The sequence below is a fragment of the Astyanax mexicanus genome, unplaced genomic scaffold (assembly GCF_023375975.1).
Source record: "Astyanax mexicanus isolate ESR-SI-001 unplaced genomic scaffold, AstMex3_surface scaffold_76, whole genome shotgun sequence".
NCBI classification, from domain to species: domain Eukaryota; kingdom Metazoa; phylum Chordata; class Actinopteri; order Characiformes; family Acestrorhamphidae; genus Astyanax; species Astyanax mexicanus.
Genome location: NW_026040086.1, coordinates 24,830 through 45,000, shown reverse-complemented (window position 1 = coordinate 45,000; position 20,171 = coordinate 24,830). Strand labels below are relative to the sequence as shown.

The window sequence follows — 20,171 nt, the reverse complement described above, 5'->3', positions numbered from 1 at the left end:
ATCACCGCCCATCACCGCCCATCACCGCCCATCACCGCCCATCACAGCCCATCACAGCCCATCACAGCCCATCACAGCCCATCACCGCCCATCACCGCCAATCACAGTCCATCACAGCCCATCACAGCCCATCACAGCCCATCACAGCCCATCACAGCCCATCACAGCCCATCACAGCCAGTCACAGCCCATCACAGTCCATCACCGCCAACCACAGCACATCACCGCCAGTCACCGCTCATCACAACCCATTAGCCCATACAACCAGTCACAGTCCATCACCGCCAATCACCGCCAATCACAGCCCATCACCGCCAATCACAGCCCATCACCGCCAATCACAGCCCATCACAGCCCATCACAGCCCATCACAGTCCATCACAGCCCATCACAGCCCATCACAGCCCATCACAGCCAGTCACAGCCAGTCACAGCCAACCACAGCCCATCACAGTCCATCACCGCCAACCACAGCACATCACCGCCCGTCACCGCTCATCACAACCCATTAGCCCATACAACCAGTCACAGTCCATCACCGCCAATCACAGCCCATCACAGTCCATCACAGTCCATCACAGCCCATCACAGCCCATCACAGCCCATCACAGCCCATCACAGCCCATCACCGCCAATCACCGCCCATCACCGCCCATCACCGCCCATCACCGCCCATCACCGCCCATCACCGCCCATCACAGTCCATCACAGTCCATCACAGCCCATCACAGCCCATCACAGCCCGTCACAGCCCGTCACAGCCCGTCACAGCCAGTCACAGCCAGTCACCGCCCATCACTCGTTTACCTGCAATACATGGTGTTTACAATCTGATACAGTTCTAACTTTAAACTTTCAATCCTTTCTTTCTTTATATTTTCCCCTTTGTTCAATTCTTCCATACTTTTTTCAATGCTTTCTAAATAAATAATCCAATAATTTCTTCATTCTCTTTATTTTTTCCTTTAATTCAAACCTTCAGTCTTTTTATTTCTTTTAACCCTTTCTTTCCTTTAGTTTTTTCTTTCTTTTAATTCCTCCTTCGTTTTTTTTATTCTTTTTAACTAAATAATCCAAATATTTCTAGGTTAAATTCCTTCTCTACTTTCTTGTAATATTTCTCTTTCCACATTTTTTTACTTTTTTATTGCAGGTCAGGTAAAGGTTCTGTACACGTGTGGAACCTGAACACTCGGAGAGCAGAGACGGTTCTAGACGGCCATAATGGAGCTTCAGTTATCTGGATCAGAACCGTCCGAGCCACCGACACGTTCCTCAGGTACCACAGAACCGCCCTGCAGAACCCCCACACTCTACATATATATATACAATATACTGTTAATATACAGCAGATACTGAGTAATACAATAGAGTGTGTGTGTGTGTGTGTGTGTGTGTGTTCAGTCAGGGTAGGGATATGAGAGTGTGTGTGTGGGATCTGGCTGAAGGTCGGGCTGCAGTAACACACTCTCTCCACACGGGCAGCGTGGGATTCTGCCAGTGCAGCCTACTGGAGTCCACCAGAACCCTGCTGGCACTGCCAACCCAGCACACCGAGGAGGTGAGACGGGTGGGGACAGGGACGGATAAGGACGGGACGGGGAGGGGAAGGATGGGTAGAGACTGGTAGGGATAGGTAAGGACGTTTATGGACGGATAAGGACAGGGGACGGGGAGGGGAAGGATTGGTAGAGACTGGTAGCATCAGGTAAAGACAGGTAAGGGTGGATAGGGACGGGGAAGGATTAATGGGGATGGGTAAGGAGTGGTAGGGTTGGGTAGGGACGGGTGAAGACACGTAAGAATTGGTAGGGACGGGTAGAGACAGATAGGGATGCGTAAGTATTAGAAGGGACAGGTGGGGACTGGTAGGGACAGGTAAAAAAAGGGTGGGGATTGATAGGGATGGGTAGAGATGGGTGGGGACAGGTAAGGGTTGGTAGGGACGAGCAGGAACTGGTAGGGACCGGTAGGGATGGATAGGGATGGGTAAGGATGGATAATGACGGGTAGGGACTGGTAAGGACTGATAAGGACGGGTAGGGACGGATACAGACAGGGAGGATATGGACTGGTAGGATATAGACGGTTAAGGACAGATGAGTAAGAACAGATTGAGACAGGTAGGGATGGATAAGGGCGGGTAAGGATGGGTTGGGTTGTGTAGGAACTGGTAAGGATGGGTAAGGACAGTTGGGAACGAGTAAGGACTGGTAAGGAGAAGATAAGGTGGGTAGGGACGGGTAGGGATTGGTTAGTACGGGTAAGGACAGGTAAAGAACTGATGAGGACTGTAGGGATTGGTAAGGATGGGTAGGAACTGGTAGGGACAGGTAGTGACTAATGAGGACAGATAGAGAAAGGAAAGGACTGGTAAGGATGAGTAAGGACGGGTAGGGTCAGGTTTGGGATGGGTAGGGATGAATAAGGACTGATAAGGATGGGTGGGGACGGGTAGTGACTGTTAGGGACGGGTAAGGGACAGGTAAGGGACAGGTAGGGGACAGGGTGGGACATCATTCAATGCCTTCATATTACTAACATTAATGTTGTGGCTGAATGCAATAAGTTTCCTCACAGATATCCTGCTGTGTGATCTAGTCTTTTGTGGACAGTAGAGACAGTAGAGACGCAGTAGAGACAGCAGAGACAGTAGAGACGCAGTTACTAAAACAAAATCAGGGTAAACAGTGGATTTCAGCAGAAACGCTGAATAAAGGAGAGGGTTTTCAGGTACATCTGGTCGTATATTTATTCTTCTAGAAAGCGAAAGTGTGTTTGGTTACAGTTCAGACTTCAAACACACACTCGCTACACATATGCAAATGACCTGTCTGTGTGTGGCGAGCGGAACTGGATCCTGCGCTGCAGGGCATTGTGGGTAGACAGATCGCCCCGGAGACAGTACACAGAGTCAGCTTCCTACTACTGACTGTGTGTGTATTTAACATCCATCTCTATCTGTCTGTTTTTTATTTATCTGTTTGTCCCTGTCTGTCCATCCTTCTGTCTGTCTACCTGCTTGTATGTCTGTCTGTAGGCCAGTTTCTAGATGTATGTCTGTCTGTAGCTTTGTATCTGTCTGTCTGTTTGTGGTCTGTTTCTGTCCTTCTGTCTGTCTGTAGCTTTGTATCTGTCTGTCTGTACTTTTGTTTGTCTGTCTGTCTGTTTCTCTGTTTATCTGTAAATCTACCTGTCTGTCTACCTTTGTATAAATCTATTTGTCTATCCCTTTTTTCCCCCTTTTTTATTGATTTGTCCGTCTGTCTATCTGCCCATGTCTCTACCTGCCTTTCTGTCTGTTTGTCCATCTATCTGTCTGTCTATTATCTGTCTGTCTGATACCTCTGTCTAATAATCTCTATTTTTTGTGTTTTTCTCTCTTTTCTTTCCGTCCGTCACCCACTGAGTTTCACATCTTTCACTGTTTACTTTTCCTTTCCTGCTGTCTGTCTCTCTTTTAAATGAGTCTCTCTCTCTGTCTCTCTCTCTGTCTCTCTCTCTCTCTCTCTCTCTCTCTCTCTCTCTCTCTCTGTCTCTCTCTCTCTCTCTCTCTCTCTCTCTCTCTCTCTCTCTCTCTCTCTCCTGAGGGGATGAGGCAGCAGTTAAAGGTCTCTTTGTTTACAGTGTGATGGTGATGGGTGATGGTTGGGGGGTTGATGGGGTGGGGGGGTGGTTGCTGTGCTCCAGATGTGGTTGGATGTTAAAATATGAACAGGGTTTTAATAATTGCAGTTTAATTGAGCTTCTTAACGAGGATGAATCTTAATCGCCCCACCAATCAGCTTCAGACCCGCAGCGCCGACCCGGACCCGTCCGTCATGTCCTAACAGCCTGCGGTACTAATCACAGCGCATACCAAAAGAGAGTGTGTGTGTGTGTGTGTGTGTGTGTGTGTGTGTGTGTGTGTGTGTACAGTACCAGCCAAATGTTTGGAAGCTCCAGCTCGTGGAAGGTGGTTCTTATTAGCACTGTTTTCCACATTAAATAAGATTAATAAAGATCTCTAAACTAAATATATTCAGCTCTATAAAAAATGTAGGTCGCACTTCAGTTTCTCTGAATCAGTTTCTCTGATTTTACTATTTATAGGTTTATGTTTGAGTAAAATGAACATTGTTGTTTTATTCTATAAACTACAGACAACATTTCTCCCAAATTACAAATAAAAATATTCTCATTTAGAGCATTTATTTACAGAAAATGAGAAATGACTGAAATAACAAAAAAGATGCAGAACTTTCAGACCTCAAATAATGCAAAGAAAACAAGTTCATATTCATAAAGTTTTAAGAGTTCAGAAATAATCAATATTTGGTGGAATAATCCTTTTTCATGCATCTTGGCATCATGTTCTCCTCCACCAGTCTTACACACTGCTTTTGGATAACTTTATGCTGCTTTACTCCTGGTGTAAAAATTCAAGCAGTTCAGTTTGGTGGTTTGATGGTTTGTGATCCTCCATCTTCCTCTTGATTATATTCCAGAGGATTTCAATTTGGTAAAATCAAAGAAACTCATCATTTTTAAGTGTTCACTGTATTAGGGTCATAACAGAACTGTAACAGCACTATAACAGGGCTGTAACAGCATTATAACAGAGCCGTAACAGGTTTATAACAGGGCTGTTAGTAACAGGGTTGTTACCGGACAGTAACAGTGTTGTAACAGGACAGTATCAGCGTTGTAACAGGACAGTAACAGGACAGTAACAGGGTTGTAACAGGGCTGTTAGTAACAGGGTTGTTACCGGACAGTAACAGCGTTGTAACAGGACAGTAACAGTGTTGTAACAGTGTTGTAACAGTGTTGTAACAGTGTTGTAACAGTGTTGTAACAGTACAGTAACAGGGTTGTAACAGGGCTGTTAGTAACAGGGTTGTTACCGGACAGTAACAGCGTTGTAACAGGACAGTAACAGTGTTGTAACAGTGTTGTAACAGTGTTGTAACAGTGTTGTAACAGTGTTGTAACAGTACAGTAACAGGGTTGTAACAGTACAGTAACAGGGTTGTAACAGGACAGTAACAGGGTTGTAACAGGACAGTATCAGCGTTGTAACAGGACAGTAACAGTGTTGTAACAGTGTTGTAACAGTGTTGTAACAGTGTTGTAACAGTGTTGTAACAGCGTTGTAACAGTGTTGTAACAGTGTTGTAACAGCGTTGTAACAGCGTTGTAACAGTGTTGTAACAGGGCTGTAACAGTGTTGTAACAGGGCTGTAACAGGGCTGTAACAGGATGATACAGCAGGACGGAGGTCCCGTTGTTCTCCTGACTCTGAGCTGCGTCTCGTTCGTCTGTTTTTAGTGAAACAGAATCAAGTCTGAACTTGATAAAGTGAAGAGCTGATCTCTCTCCCTCAGTTCAGACAGATTTCACCACAAACAAACAGGTCTGACCACACCCCCGGGACGGGGGCGGGGCTATACTTCCCCCGGTCTGATTGATGTGTCAGTATCGTCAAAACATCCAGACCCTAATTAACGTCATTAACAGCTATTAATTTCTTTTATATGAGAAACACAGACTGTTCTTCATGTGGTTTTAGTGCAGAATCCAGCTGAACCTTTAGATCTACTGTTAATTCATACAGTATGAGTTTAAATATATATATATATTACATTTTAATCAGTTATTTAGTGCATTCAGTAAAAACTATATTATCTGTAAAAATGTTTGTCTATTTAGTAAAAAGTACCTTACAAAAACCCTATTTTCATAAAATAATAAATATTATTTTTGCTAAATATTGCACAAAATATATATATATATTTTTGCATACAATGTGATATGATAATATGCCATACTATTATTAGGGATGTGTTGAAAATTAGATTTGTGGTTAAAACTGAACAAAATTAAACATTTAGTCAAAGGCTACTATCAAAAACCGAACATATATATATATCTTTTTTCACCATTACATAAATTAAGTAGCCTGTAATGTAACTTTCTCTTCTTTTTCAAAGAAAACATCATTGTTATGTTTTTGAATGATTAGATTAGTGTTTTTTGCCTAATAATAATAATAATAATAAAAATGATGTCAGTAGTCAGGTTTGAGGCACATTACTAAAACTTACTAGTCAGTGTACGATTTAAAGTTTTGATTAAATATGCACAATTTTCATTTGACAAAGTATTCAGGTGAAACTGAGTATTAGTGAAAAGCCAGACTAATTTATTAAAACAACAACTATTTTACTCTAACTTAAGTAAATTTGCAGTGTTTCATAGTGGCTGTACAGGACTAGAATAGTAACATTAACTGAGCCGACTGTTTGTTCAGAATGTATTTTTTAATATAGCACTGCTGAGGTAAATGTACTGTGTTTTGTTACTGTATATCTTGTAAGATATTGAAAGTGTTCAACAAATAGTAATTTATAGTTTCTATTATTATATATATATATATATATATATATATTGTGTATTTGTTAATCTCTGCTGTTTTGTGTTGTTTTATAGATTAAAGTGGTGGAGTTGGAAACTCAGACTCCTGTTTGCTCATTAATTCCAGACTCGACGCGGGGGATGCTGATGTGTATGAAGATGTGGCAGGTAAGATCACCTGAACATCACCTGAACACCACCTGAATATTACCAATATTTCCAAGCACTAAATCAGCTGAAAAAAGTTTGAAAAAAGTATCAGGAATCATTTACTTCTATGAGCCGTTTGGATGCTCCTCCCTTGTTGTGATGTCACAATAAACCAGGAAACCTGCATAGAACCACAGTGGCTCCTCCCCTCAACCGTCAACCCCCATCAGAACCCCACCCACTAGATTAGTTGAAGAAAAAAAAAATTCATTTCTGCTGGTCTGCTGCTTGAGAACCTCAGACAGTACACAGCAGGATTAGCCAGCAGACTTCTTCTGAGGGAGGGATCTGTAACTAATGTCCAAAGTGAGTAATTAGATGATGTAAGAAACTGAACTGAAACTGGTAAGAATAGAATAAGCTGTTGAGATCTTTATCTTTATTTTTGAGTGATTTTGTTTAAAGAACTTATTTTTTTGTTTATGAACATATTTTTAATAGAACATCTAGATCCATTCTAAATTAAAAACAGATATAAAAGTCCCCTTTAATGTCCAAAAAAAGCAATTCTGGACCAAAGCTCATTTCTTGTGTACTGTATTTAACGTATTTAACGTAAATGCAGAAATTCATAACGGGTCTCTTCCTAAAGTCTCTAATTTGCCGTGTTTAGTTTGAACCAGTGACAGTGATTAAAACTGAGTGGGCGGGGAGGGGGCGGGGCTTATACTGTGTATATATACTGTTATAAATGCTGTGATTGGTGACAGTGGTTTATTTAGTTAAGAGAAGGTTCAGTTCGCACTGTTTTTTTAAAAACCTTTTCATTTGTACTTTTGATTATGATATATTATTTTTTATATAACTTTAAAAAAAGTTAAACATGTTAGACATTTTAAGTATTTTTTTTACACACATTTACATAATGTGTCCTTTTTTATACTTTTATTTATGTTCTTGTATAAACAAAAAAAAAATCCTTTTACGGTTTGCTTTTTTTAATCTATTGTCCCGTTGTGGTAAAGTACTAAATATTAAATTAAATTAATATTAAATATTTTTGTGCAATTTAAATTTCTTAATTTTTCAAATGTATTTTTGCATGTAGTTTTTGCGTTATTATTTTCCAGTAGATTGGCACATAACTGTGTGTGTGTGTGTGTATAGTGTGTATAGAGTGATTTACAGTGTGTGAGAGTGTGTGTGTGAGAGTGTGTGTGTGAGAGTGTGTGTGTGAGAGTGTGTGTGTGAGAGTATGTGTGAGAGTGTGTCCCGGTTTGGGAAGCTGTTCCAGCGGCTCGTCCCAGAACCCCATCCTGTAATTACCCTCCTCTACCAGCACCATATATCACCATCAACTCACTACTGCACCCAGCACTGACAGTGTGCACGCTGTGCGAGTGTGTGTGCACTCTGTGCGAGTGTGTGTGCACTCTGTGCGAGTGTGTGTGCACTCTGTGCGAGTGTGTGTGCACGCTGTGCGAGTGTGTGTGCACGCTGTGCGAGTGTGTGTGCACGCTGTGCGAGAGAGTGTGCACGCTGTGCGAGTGTGTGTGCACGCTGTGCGAGTGTGTGTGCACGCTGTGCGAGTGTGTGTGCACGCTGTGCGAAAGAGTGTGCACGCTGTGCGAGAGAGTGTGCACGCTGTGCGAGAGAGTGTGCACGCTGTGCGAGTGTGTGTGCACGCTGTGCGAGAGAGTGTGCACGCTGTGCGAGAGAGTGTGCACGCTGTGCGAGAGAGTGTGCACGCTGTGCGAGAGAGTGTGCACGCTGTGCGAGAGAGTGTGCACGCTGTGCGAGAGAGTGTGCACGCTGTGCGAGAGTGTGCACGCTGTGCGAGTGTGTGTGCACGCTGTGCGAGTGTGTGTGCACGCTGTGCGAGTGTGTGTGCACGCTGTGCGAGTGTGTGTGCACGCTGTGCGAGAGAGTGTGCACGCTGTGCGAGAGAGTGTGCACGCTGTGCGAGAGAGTGTGCACGCTGTGCGAGAGAGTGTGCACGCTGTGTGAGAGAGTGTGCACGCTGTGTGAGAGAGTGTGCACGCTGTGCGAGAGAGTGTGCACGCTGTGCGAGAGAGTGTGCACGCTGTGCGAGAGAGTGTGCACGCTGTGTGAGAGAGTGTGCACGCTGTGCGAGTGTGTGTGCACGCTGTGCGAGTGTGTGTGCACGCTGTGCGAGTGTGTGTGCACGCTGTGCGAGTGTGTGTGCACACCGAGGGAGAGTGCGCTTTGTGAGAGTGTGCGTGCTGTGCGAGTGTATAGTGTGTATGTATAGTGTGGGTGTGTGTCGTGCAAGACGTGTGTGTGTATATATAGTGTGGGTATGTGCAGTGCAAAAGAGTATAAACTTGTGCACTCTCGCATTAGGCACAATGTGTGTGTCTAGTGCGAGAGTACACAACCCCCCACCCAAGATGGCGGCGCGTTAACACGCAGCGGCCGCTCCGGGTCCATTAAATGGTGCTTTTGTGTTACTATTTGTCGTTTTTTCCGTTTATTTCCTGCAAATATGTGCATCGGAACACCCGTGCACATGTTCTACCACCGCCAGACCCTGCTACAGTGGAGAAACCAGCCAGAAAACACGCTACCGGACGAGGTTCTGCAGACGCTACTTGAGCTTAGCCTGCTAAGAGACCCAGGCCGCCAGCCCGCGGTGTTTCCTGACGCCGGAGCCCAGCGGAAGTGCCATCGCAAGCGTAAGCGGAAGCAGAGCTGGGATCCGCGCGAGGCTAAAGGCTAGTCCTAGCCGGCCGGCTATACCATCGCTCTTTCTTGCAAATGTCTGTTCCCGTGACAATAAACTGGACTACATCCGACTCCAGCGAACAACCCAGCGTGAGTTCAGAGACTGCTGTGCTTTGGTTTTTGTGGAATCGTGGCTGAACGACAACATTCCGGACAGCGCCATTCAGCTAGCCGGGCTAACCGCGTTCAGAGCCGATAGAAGCGCGGCTCTATGCAGGAAGACCCGCGGTGGAGGCGTGTGTGTTTACATCAACACGGAATGGTGTAACAACGCTGTGACTGTCGCCAAACACTGCTCTCCGCTGGTGGAGTTCCTGATAGTCAAGTGCAGACCTTTTTATTTAGTACAGGAGTTCTCCGCCGTGCTAATAGCTGCTGTCTACATCCCACCCAGCGCTAGCATTGGTGCTAATGCTAAAGAGGCTCTGTGTGAACTCTATCGGACTATCAGCGATCTGCAAAACAAACACCCAGACGGACTGTTTATTATCGCCGGAGATTTCAACCACGCAAATCTCAAGTCAGTGCTCCCTAAATTCCACCAACATGTGAACTTTGCAACGAGAGGAGCGAGCGTGCTGGATCTTGTTTACACAAACATCCCCAGCGCGTACCAGGCGGAGCCCCGCCCCCACCTCGCTTTCTCGGATCACATGTGTGTTTGGCTGACACCAACATACACACCACTCATCAGACGCTCCAGACCAGTTCAGAAGCAGGTGAAAACCTGGCCGGCAGGCTCCATCTCTGCCCTTCAGGACTGTTTTGAGTGCACTGCATGGGACATGTTTAGGGAGGCTGCTACTGAAGGCGATTCTGTTGATTTGGAGGAGTATGCAGCATCAGTCACTGGCTACATCAGCAAGTGTATTGATGATGTCACTGTCTCCAAGACCATCACCACACGCCCAAACCAGAAGCCTTGGATGACTGCTGAGGTACGTGCGCTGCTGAGGACCCGCGACTCCGCCTTCAGAGTGGGTGACAAGGTGGCCCTGAGGAAAGCGAGAGCCGACCTGTCAAGAGCCTTCAGAGAGGCAAAGCGCGCACACGCCCAGAGAATCCACAGCCACTTCAAGGACACGGGTGACGCGCGGTGCATGTGGCAGGGCATCCAGGCAATCACCAACTACAGGACAATGCCACCGTCCTGTGAACGTGATGCCTCCCTCCCTGATGCCCTGAACAACTTTTATGCACGGTTTGAGGCACAAAACAACACGATGGTGAGAAAGACCATGCCCAAGCCGGACGAGCAGGTGTTGTGCCTGACTGCAGTGGATGTGAGGAACACTCTGCGCAGAGTCAACCCACGAAAAGCTGCAGGACCAGACAACATCCCCGGCAGAGTGCTCAGGGAGTGCGCAGACCAGCTGACAGATGTTCTCACGGACATCTTCAACATCTCCCTGTGCAGCGCCACTGTCCCAACGTGCCTCAAGTCCACCACCATCGTCCCCGTGCCGAAGAAGTCCACAGTGTCCTGCCTCAATGACTACCGTCCCGTTGCACTTACACCCATCATCATGAAGTGCTTCGAGAAGCTAGTCATGAGGAACATCAAGACACAACTGCCCTCTTCACTGGACCCCCTGCAGTTTGCGTATCATCCCAATCGCTCCACGGACGATGCCATCACCACCACCCTTCATCTCTCCCTCACCCACCTGGAGAAGAAGGAAACTTATGTCAGAATGCTGTTTATAGACTTCAGTTCAGCATTCAACACCATCATCCCACAGAACCTCATCAGGAAGCTAAGCTCGCTCGGCCTCAACACCCCCCTCTGCAACTGGATCCTGGACTTTCTGACGGGGAGACCCCAGTCAGTCCGGTTCGGGGGCAGCACCTCCAGCACCATCACACTGAACACGGGGGCCCCCCAGGGCAGTGTCCTGAGTCCTCTGCTGTTCACCCTGCTGACTCATGACTGTGCTGCAAAACACAGTTCTAACAGCTTTATCAAATTCGCCGATGATACAACTGTGCTGGGTCTCATCACCAAAGGCGACGAGTCAGCATACAGAGAGGAGGTGCAGCGGCTGACAGACTGGTGTACAGTCAACAACCTTCACCTGAATGTGGACAAGACAAAGGAAATGGTTGTTGACTTCAGGAGAGCACAACACACCCACTCTCCACTCAACATCGACGGGTCCTCTGTGGAGATTGTTAAGAGCACCAAGTTCCTTGGTGTCCACTTAGCAGATAACCTCACCTGGACCCTGAACACCAGCTCTACAGCCAAGAAAGCCCAGCAGCGTCTCTACTTCCTCCGGAAGCTGAGAAAGGCCCGTCTCCCTCCACCCATCCTCACACTCTTCTATAGAGGGACCATTGAGAGCATCCTGAGCAGCTGCATCACTGCCTGGTTTGGGACCTGCACCGTCTCTGACCGCAAGACCCTCCAGCGTATTGTGAGGACAGCTGAGAGGATCATCGGCGTCTCTCTCCCCTCCATCACGGACATTTACACCACCCGCAGCATCCGCAAAGCAACCAGCATTGTGAATGACCCCACCCATCCCTCACACGAACTGTTCTCCCTCCTGCCTTCGGGAAGAAGGTACCGCAGCATCCGGTCCAGCACGACCAGGTTCTGCAACAGCTTCTACCCCCAAGCCATCAGACTCCTCAACTGCAGAGACTGAACTGATGGTTTTTCTGTACACGCACACACACTCTTACCCCACTTACCCCAGAAAATGGAAAACACTAAAAACCCTACTACCTCACTGGACTCTATTGCACACTGTGAAATAGAGGTAATTACTACCTCACTGGTCTTTTTTGCACACTGCATAATTTGCACACTGTCTTGTTATTTATTATTCTTTGTCTGTATGGTGTTGTATTGTCTGTCTGCACTTTTGTACTGTTGCACTATTGTTCTGTCTACACTGTGTTTATGTGCACCATGGTCCCTGGAGGAATGTTGTTTCGTTTCACTGTGTACTCTGTATATAGCTGAAATGACAATAAAAAACACTTTGACTTTGACACAAAGGTATAGTGTGTGTATATATAGTGTGGGTGTGAGCAATGCAAGAGAATGTGCCTTGTGAGAGTGTGCATGTAGTGCGAGAGTGCATGCATGTTAAGTGTGTATATAAAGAGTGTGAGTGTGTGCGTGTGTAGTGTGTATAGTATGTGCATGAGAGTCTATTAGTGTGTGTGTAAGAGTGCTCATAGAATAGTGTGTGTGCATTAGTGTGTGAGAGTGTGTGTGCACTAATGTGTGTTTAGTGTATATATATATATATATATATATATATATATATATATATATATATATGTAGTGTATGTGTACACCAGTGTATTTAGTATGTACATGTAATATTGCAGTGTGTTGGTGCCTTTACTAGTGTGTGTGAGTGTATATGAGTGTGTGCGAGAGTTCGCGCAAGTGTATAGTGTGTGTATATATAGTGTGGGTGTGTGCAGTGCAACAGTGTACAATGTGCCTTGTGAGAGTGTGCACGCTGTGCATGAATGCATAGTGTGTGTGTGTGGCGTGCGAGAGAGTGTATATGTGAGATTGTGACTTGTGCGAGAGTGCATGCGTGTTAAGTGTGTATATATAGAGTGAGTGCACATGGAATTTAGTGTGTGTGTGTGCATGAGTGTATTAGTGTGTGCGAGAGTGCATGTGCACTAGTGTGTGTGTGTGTGTGTGTGTGTGTAGTGTCTGTAGAGTGTGTGTATGCCAGTAGTATGTATAGTATAGTATGTACATGCAGTATTCCAGTATTGTGTGCAGTGTGTTTGTGTCTTTACTAGTGTGTGTGAGTGTATACAAGTGTGTATGTGCGTAAGAGTGTGAGCAAGAGTTCACGCGAGTGTGTGTGTTATGTGAGTGTGTGTGTGTGTGTGTGTGTGTGTGTGTTTGGTAAACACTGCTGAAGGTTTTATTTCCTGAGTGTTTGAAGAAGGAAGGTCTGTAATTATTTTTATGGTTAATTAATATCTGCTTTTGTAATATTTATGGGTTTTCCGCCCGTGCTTGTGCGCGTCCCAGGACTTTTGGCAGGTAGAACACACACACACACACACACTACACACACACACACACACACACACTGTGGCAGTTGTTTGGCTGCAGGCTCTCTGGGTGGTTGAGTCGCCCACGCTGCGTCAGATGTGATGAGAGGTGGCGCTGCCCGCCGTTGGCATCATTAATAACGTGTGTGTGTGTGTGTGTGTGTGTGTGTGGTGGGACATCAAAGAGCAGAACATCATCAAATCTCCAACACGTCCATCTGTAACCGTTACTGCAGTTTCACTAATACACAAACCCAGAATCAAATATATCAACATATATTTATATACAGCTCTGAAAAAAAATTATGAGTTTCCTTGATTTTACCAAATTAAAAACCTCTGGAATATAATCAAGAGGAAGATGGATGATCACAAACCATCAAACCACCAAACTGAACTGCTTGAATTTTTGCACCAGGAGTAAAGCAGCATAAAGTTATCCAAAAGCAGTGTGTAAGACTGGTGGAGGAGAACATGATGCCAAGATGCTTGAAAAAAAAACTGTGATTAAAAACCACCAGGTTTATTCCATCAAATATTGATTATTTCTGAACTCTTAAAAAGCTTTATGAATATGTATTTATAGCTTAACTAGAGTAAGAGAGTCAGGAGGTAACATAGACACGAGCCCAACTTCAAACACTGATACTGTACTTACTGTAAGTTCAGTATTTAAAATATTAATTGAATTATTCTGGAAATATTGGTGAGATTCTAGAAAAAAAGTTGAGCTGTTGAGCACACTTTTGCTAAATATCGCCATGGTCACTCAAAAAACTTATTTCCAACGTATTTTCAAAATATCAACAGGATTTCAGAGGAAATTTTACTTTTTTTGAAGCATTTTTTAACTTCTATCTGACACAATATAAAGAACAATATAAAGATATAATCTATTTTAATGGAAGTGTACAGTACCAATCAAAAGTTAAGTTTAGATACAACTTCTCATTTATTGTTTTTATTTGTTTTATTATCTTTACTACATAGTAATTGAGTAGTGAAGTGATTATCCTGTCTTCCCTACCTGGTGCGGTCCTGATGAGTGCCAGTTCTATCATCATCATAAAGTTTTTGATTATCTTGTTTGCGGTGACTTGAAGATACTTTCAAAGTTTTTGAAAAAAAAATTCTTCTTTTCAGATTTATTTTTTTTACTTTTCTTTATTTAGTTGAGTAGTTGTTTCTTCTCATAATCTGGATTCGAACATTACTCAAATATTCACTATATATATTCACTGTATACCTGTAACTCTACCTCTTCACTACTTTACTTTAACTGATGCTCTCAAACTTTACATTAAGAGACAAGAAATTCAAGTAATTAACTCTTGATGAGTTCAGCACAGCTGTTAACTGAAAGCCTGAATTCAGTGAGAGTATTGAATGTGAGGTATCTGTAGCTGTAGTGATTGTGATTGGTGCTCAGTGGTGATCTGTAGTGACTGAAGGCAGAGTGGCGTGTGATTGGTGTAGGGGCTCGGAGTCGATGCCGTGGTGAGGGTGGTGATGATGATGAACGGTTGAGAAGAGAAAGGCTGGTGATGAAAAGGAAATGATGTTCTGATACAGATATCCGTCTCTCTCAGCTCATCACCCTGCAGAACCCTGACGTCACCCCTCAGCTAGCGTCTCCCGATCGGTTCCGTATGTGCTGTCGGAACGCTGCTGTTCCGGATCAGGAGTTCTCTCTGCTTTTCTGTCTGGAGGAACCGCAGGACATCCATCATACGACCTGTTTTACGGCCCGACTTCTGGACCTCTGGTCCTGCACTCCTTTTCTAGAACCCTGATTCTGGACATTCTTTTACAACAGTGTCTGGAAAACAGCTCAAACTGAAACATCTCCAGATCTTGCAGAAGAACCACTAAAAAGAACCAAGTCTCCAAAGGTAGAACTTGTACAAGCTTAACCTGAAAGATGGAAATATCTACTAAAAACAAGAACAAGAACCAAAGCTGAAAGCAAAACTTCCAAAGAACCACTAATAGAGCTTTTCCACCAAAAAAAAAATAGCTTTGGTTCTGCAAACGCTTATAAGAACCGTGATGCTTTTTTAACAAACCAGCCCATGTTTCCACCAGTCATGTCGCGTCATACGTCACCAACAGAGGGCGCTGCACAATGCTGCACAGGTAGATCTTGTACAAGCTTGGGGATGGAACCACTAAGAGGAACCAAGACCTGAAGATGGAAAAATCTACTAAGAACAAGAACCAATACTGAAAAGCAAAACTTCCAAAGAACCACTAATGGGGCTTTTTTTCACCAAAAGAACTCCCACGTTTCCACCAGTTTTGGTGAAACCGCCAAAATGTCACATCATACGTGATCAACAGAGGGCGCTGCACAATGGTGGTAAACAGGTTTCATCACGATTCACGCTGGAGAAGAACCTTGTATTCTTCGGTTTTCTGCAGCGAACGAACGTTCTTGGTTCTGGAATCTACTTTTATTGTTAGAAACAGTGCAAACCGATTCAAAATTAGGTTTGCAAACTGTCAAAACGTCACCAACAGAGGGCGCTGCACAAGTAGATCTTGTACAAGCTTGAGATGGAACCACTGAGAGAACCAATACTGAACAGCAAAACTTCCAAAGAACCACTAATAGTGCTTTTTTCCAGTTTTGGTGAAACTGCCAAAACGTCACATCATACGTCATCAACAGAGGGCGATACACAGTGGTGGTGAACAGAAGCGGCCACTGTTCATGTTGAAGAACCTTGTATTGTTCACTTCCCACAGTAAATGAACGTTCTTGGTTTAAGAACCTACTTTTGTTGGTGTAAATGGAACCACTGAGTGAGAGCAACCAAGACCTGAAAAAGGAAAAATCTCAGAGTATGAGAAGAACTAACGAAAAGACTTAAAGCTGAATGAAAAACTTCCTAATAACCACTCATAGCGCTTTTCCAGCACAAGAACTCTGGTTCTTGAACCAGTTCCATTCAGGCTTATAAGGACCGTGATGCTTTTTAACAAACCAGCTCACATTTCCACCAGTTTTGATGAAACGTTAAAACGTCACGTAATACGTCATCAACAGAGGGCGCTGCACAATGGTGGTAAACAGGTTTAATCACAATTCACGCTGGAGAAGAACCTCGTATTCTTCGGTTTCCACAGCAAACGAACGTTCTTGGTTTTGGAATCTACTTTTATTGTTGGAATCAGTGCAAACCATTTAGAATTAGGTTTGCAAATCATAACGGTGCCATAGTTCCACGTTGGTGGAAAAGTGTTATGAGAGGACTCTTGAAGATATAGTAAAAGAACCAACACTAAAAAGAACCAAGACTCAAAAGATGGAACTTACACAAGCTTGACCTAAAAGACGGAAATATCTACTAAAAACAAGAACAAGAACTAAAGCTGAAAGCAAAACTTCCAAAGAACCACTAATAGAGCTTTTCCACCAAAATAGCTTTGGTTCCTGAAAGGCTTTTAAGAACCATGAAGCTTTTTAAGAAACCAGCCCGTGTTTCCACCAGTTTTGGTGAAACCGTCAAAACGTCACGTCATACGTCACCAACAGAGGGCGCTGCACAATGCTGCACAGGTAGATCTTGTATAAGCTTGAGATGGAACCACTAAATGAGAAGAACCAAGACCTGAAATATTTTTTTAATAGTTCCATAAACGCTATAAATAGTAGAAACAGCAGCAGGAGCTACTCTGATTTCTCTACAGGACCAAAACTCCCAAGAAGAAGAAAATCTCTAAAAGCATGATGAGCCATTGATCAGAACCAAATAATAAAAAATAAAACTCTTCAGGAAGAACCGCTGGGAGAAACCAAGACTAGAAAGGAAGAGCTATCTGATGCATGATGAAGAACCACTGAGGAGAACCAAATCCTGTATATAAAGAGGAAGAAACAAAACAAATGAACAATATTGAAAAGTAAAAAATGATCTGGAACCATTTGAGTAGAACCTCATTAGAGAACCTCAAGAAGGCTCTTGAGTAAAAATTACTGAGGAACCAAGAATAGATAGAAGAAAATCAGAGAACATGATGAAGAACCATTAAAAAAAAAGAACTTTTTCACACCTGTAGTTGTGAAAGCTTCTATGATCTGGATCAGTTGATGAGTTTGTTTATTTGGAGCTTCAGTTTCTCTCTCTGTTTGGTTTGTTTTCACACAGGTATAAAAACCTAAACTAAAACAAACAAAAAAAAGCATCAATAAACCACGCGAGCACATCAGAGTCTCTTTTGATTGGTCAGAGCTCTCTGGTGCGAAAGTAAATATAGTGAGAAGATTCTGTAAATGCTGTTTTTGAGCCAGGGGGTGATTCAGAATGTACATTTTGGTATAGTAAACGCAGTGAATGCAGCACAGAGCATGTGTGTAAACAGCGTGGAGCAGCAGCAGAGACAGCGTTTGTTTATAGCTGTGATAATTAGCATTTTCTGGCTAATATATTTCAGATTTAACTGCAGCTTATCAGCAGTTTAGCTCAAATTAAAGGAGTATATTTTATATCTGGGTCAGATCGAGACCGGATTACGTTCTCACCACAAGAGAACTAAAGCTCCGGAGTTCGATTGGGATCGGACCGGTTGTTCTGATCCGAATCTGAGTGTGATTTACTGTTTTCACACTTAAATAATCAAACTGCACTAAAGTCCGATTTAACCAGAACCAGATAGTTCTGGTGTGAAAACGATATGAAAGAAGAAGAAGAAGGAGAAGAAGAGCAAGAAGAAGAAGGAGAAGGAGAAGAAGAAGAAGTAGAAGGAGGAGGAGGAGAAGAAGAAGAAGAAGAAGAAGAAGAAGAAGAAGAAGAAGAGCAAGAAGGAGAAGAAGGAGAAGAAGAAGAAGAAGAAGAGCAAGGAGAAGAAGAAGAAGAAGAGCAAGAAGGAGAAGAAGAAGAAGAAGAGCAAGAAGGAGAAGAAGAAGAAGAAGAAGAAGAAGAAGAGCAAGAAGGAGAAGAAGGAGAAGAAGAAGAAGAGATCTTCCCCTCCGGCTGAATTTAAAGACAGAGTTAATAGCCCTGCTGTCAGTTCTCAGGTTGTAGAGAGTTCCATAAACCCATCATCTGATTCATCATTTATCTTTCCTCCCTCATCATCTCATCCCTCTCTCTCTCTCCCTCTCTCTCTCTCTTTCTCTCTCTCTTATCCCACTCTTCTCTTCTCCTCGCCTTTATTCCAGATGTATCCAACCACCCGGGAGAGGAAGCTTTTAACTATCTTTAACTATCTCTTTCCATTCCTCCTTTTTTCCTTTCCTTCCTTCGTCTCTTTCCTCCATTCTTTCAGCTTCTGGTCTTCTCTCCATTCTTCTCTAATCCCTGTTTTCTCCTCATCTTTCTCAACTCCTGCCTTTTCTACTCGCCCCTTTCAGTTTTTCCACTCATCCTTATTCCACTTCTTATTTCTTCTCCATTTTTCTTTCATTTGTCTTCTCTCTTCAGTTTTCCACCTCTCATTCTAGGCTCTGTTTATCTCTCTTTCTTTTTTACTTGTTTATGTTTCTCTTTATCTATCCTGAACCCACTGCACTCCATTTCTCCCCTTTTCTCTATTTTTCTCTTTCCTCTCTTTTCTCTTAGTTTTCCCTTTCACTCAATTTCTCTTAATTTTTTCCTCTTTTTTATTCTCCCTTCTCTCTTCTTATCTGTTCTCTTTTTTCTCCATGTCTCGTTCCTCCTCTCTTTTCTCTCTCCTTTCTGTCTGTTCCTCCACTTTGTTCTCTTCTCTCTCTTTCTGTGCGGGTGTTGTGGTAGATGGTGTGGTGTTGGGGTAGTGTTGTGCCGTTGGGATGGTGGTGTTTGGGGTGGATTGGGTGGTGTTGGTGTGGTGTTGTTCCGGTGTTGTGCCGTTGGCTGGTGTTGCGGAGGACCGGGTGGTGTTGGTGTGGTATTGGTGTGGTATTGGTGTGGTGTTATGCCGGTGTTGTGGTGTATTGGGTGGTGTTGCGGAGGATCGGGTGGTGTTGGTGTGGTGTTGGTGTGATATTGGTGTGGTGTTATGCCAGTGTTGGGGTGGATTGGGTGGTGTTGGGGTGGATTGGGTGGTGTTGGGGTGGATTGGGTGGAGTTGGTGTAGTGTTGGTGTGGTATTGGTGTGGTGTTATGGCGGTGTTGTGGTGGATTGGGTGGTGTTGTGCCCTTGGCTGGTGTTGTGGAGGATCGGGTGATGTTGGTGTGGTGTTGGTGTTGGTGTGGTGTTGGTGTGTTATTGGTGTGGTGTTATGCCGTTGTTGTGGTGGATTGGGTGGTATTGTGGTGGATTGGGTGGTGTTGTGCCGTTGGCTGGTGTTGCGGGGGATCGGGTGGTGTTGGTGTGATATTGGTGTGGTGTTATGCCGTTGTTGTGGTGGATTGGGCGGTGTTGTGGTGGATTGGGTGGTGTTGTGCCGTTGGCTGGTGTTGCGGAGGATCGGGTGGTGTTGGTGTGATATTGGTGTGGTGTTATGCCGGTGTTGGGGTGGATTGGGCGGTCTTATGGTGGATTGGGTGGTGTTGTGCCGTTGGCTGGTGTTGCGGAGGATCGGGTGGTGTTGGTGTGGTGTTGGTGTGATATTGGTGTGGTGTTATGCCGGTGTTGGGGTGGATTGGGTGGTGTTGGTGTAGTGTTGGTGTGGTGTTCTGCCGTTGGCTGGTGTTGTGGAGGATATAATGAATTAGGTGTCTATGCGGGGTTCCTCCACCTCCGACCCGTGACATCATCCATCAGGGAGCTCCTCCACTGGCTGAAGTGCCGGGGTCAAAGGTCAACAGCCGTGAACACTTACAGCCAGTGATTTCCACTTGTTTTGTTTTTTTGTCGGAGAAGCGCGGCGGTGTTTATCCAGAATCCAGAATCCTGTCTATAATTAGTTTTAC

General features: G+C 44.3%; 1 pseudogene; it reads left to right on the top strand.

Moving 5' to 3' along the window:
- The window catches only part of LOC125798676 (guanine nucleotide-binding protein subunit beta-like protein 1), a 42,692-nt pseudogene that overhangs the window by 515 nt on the left and 22,006 nt on the right, over window positions 1-20,171 (top strand).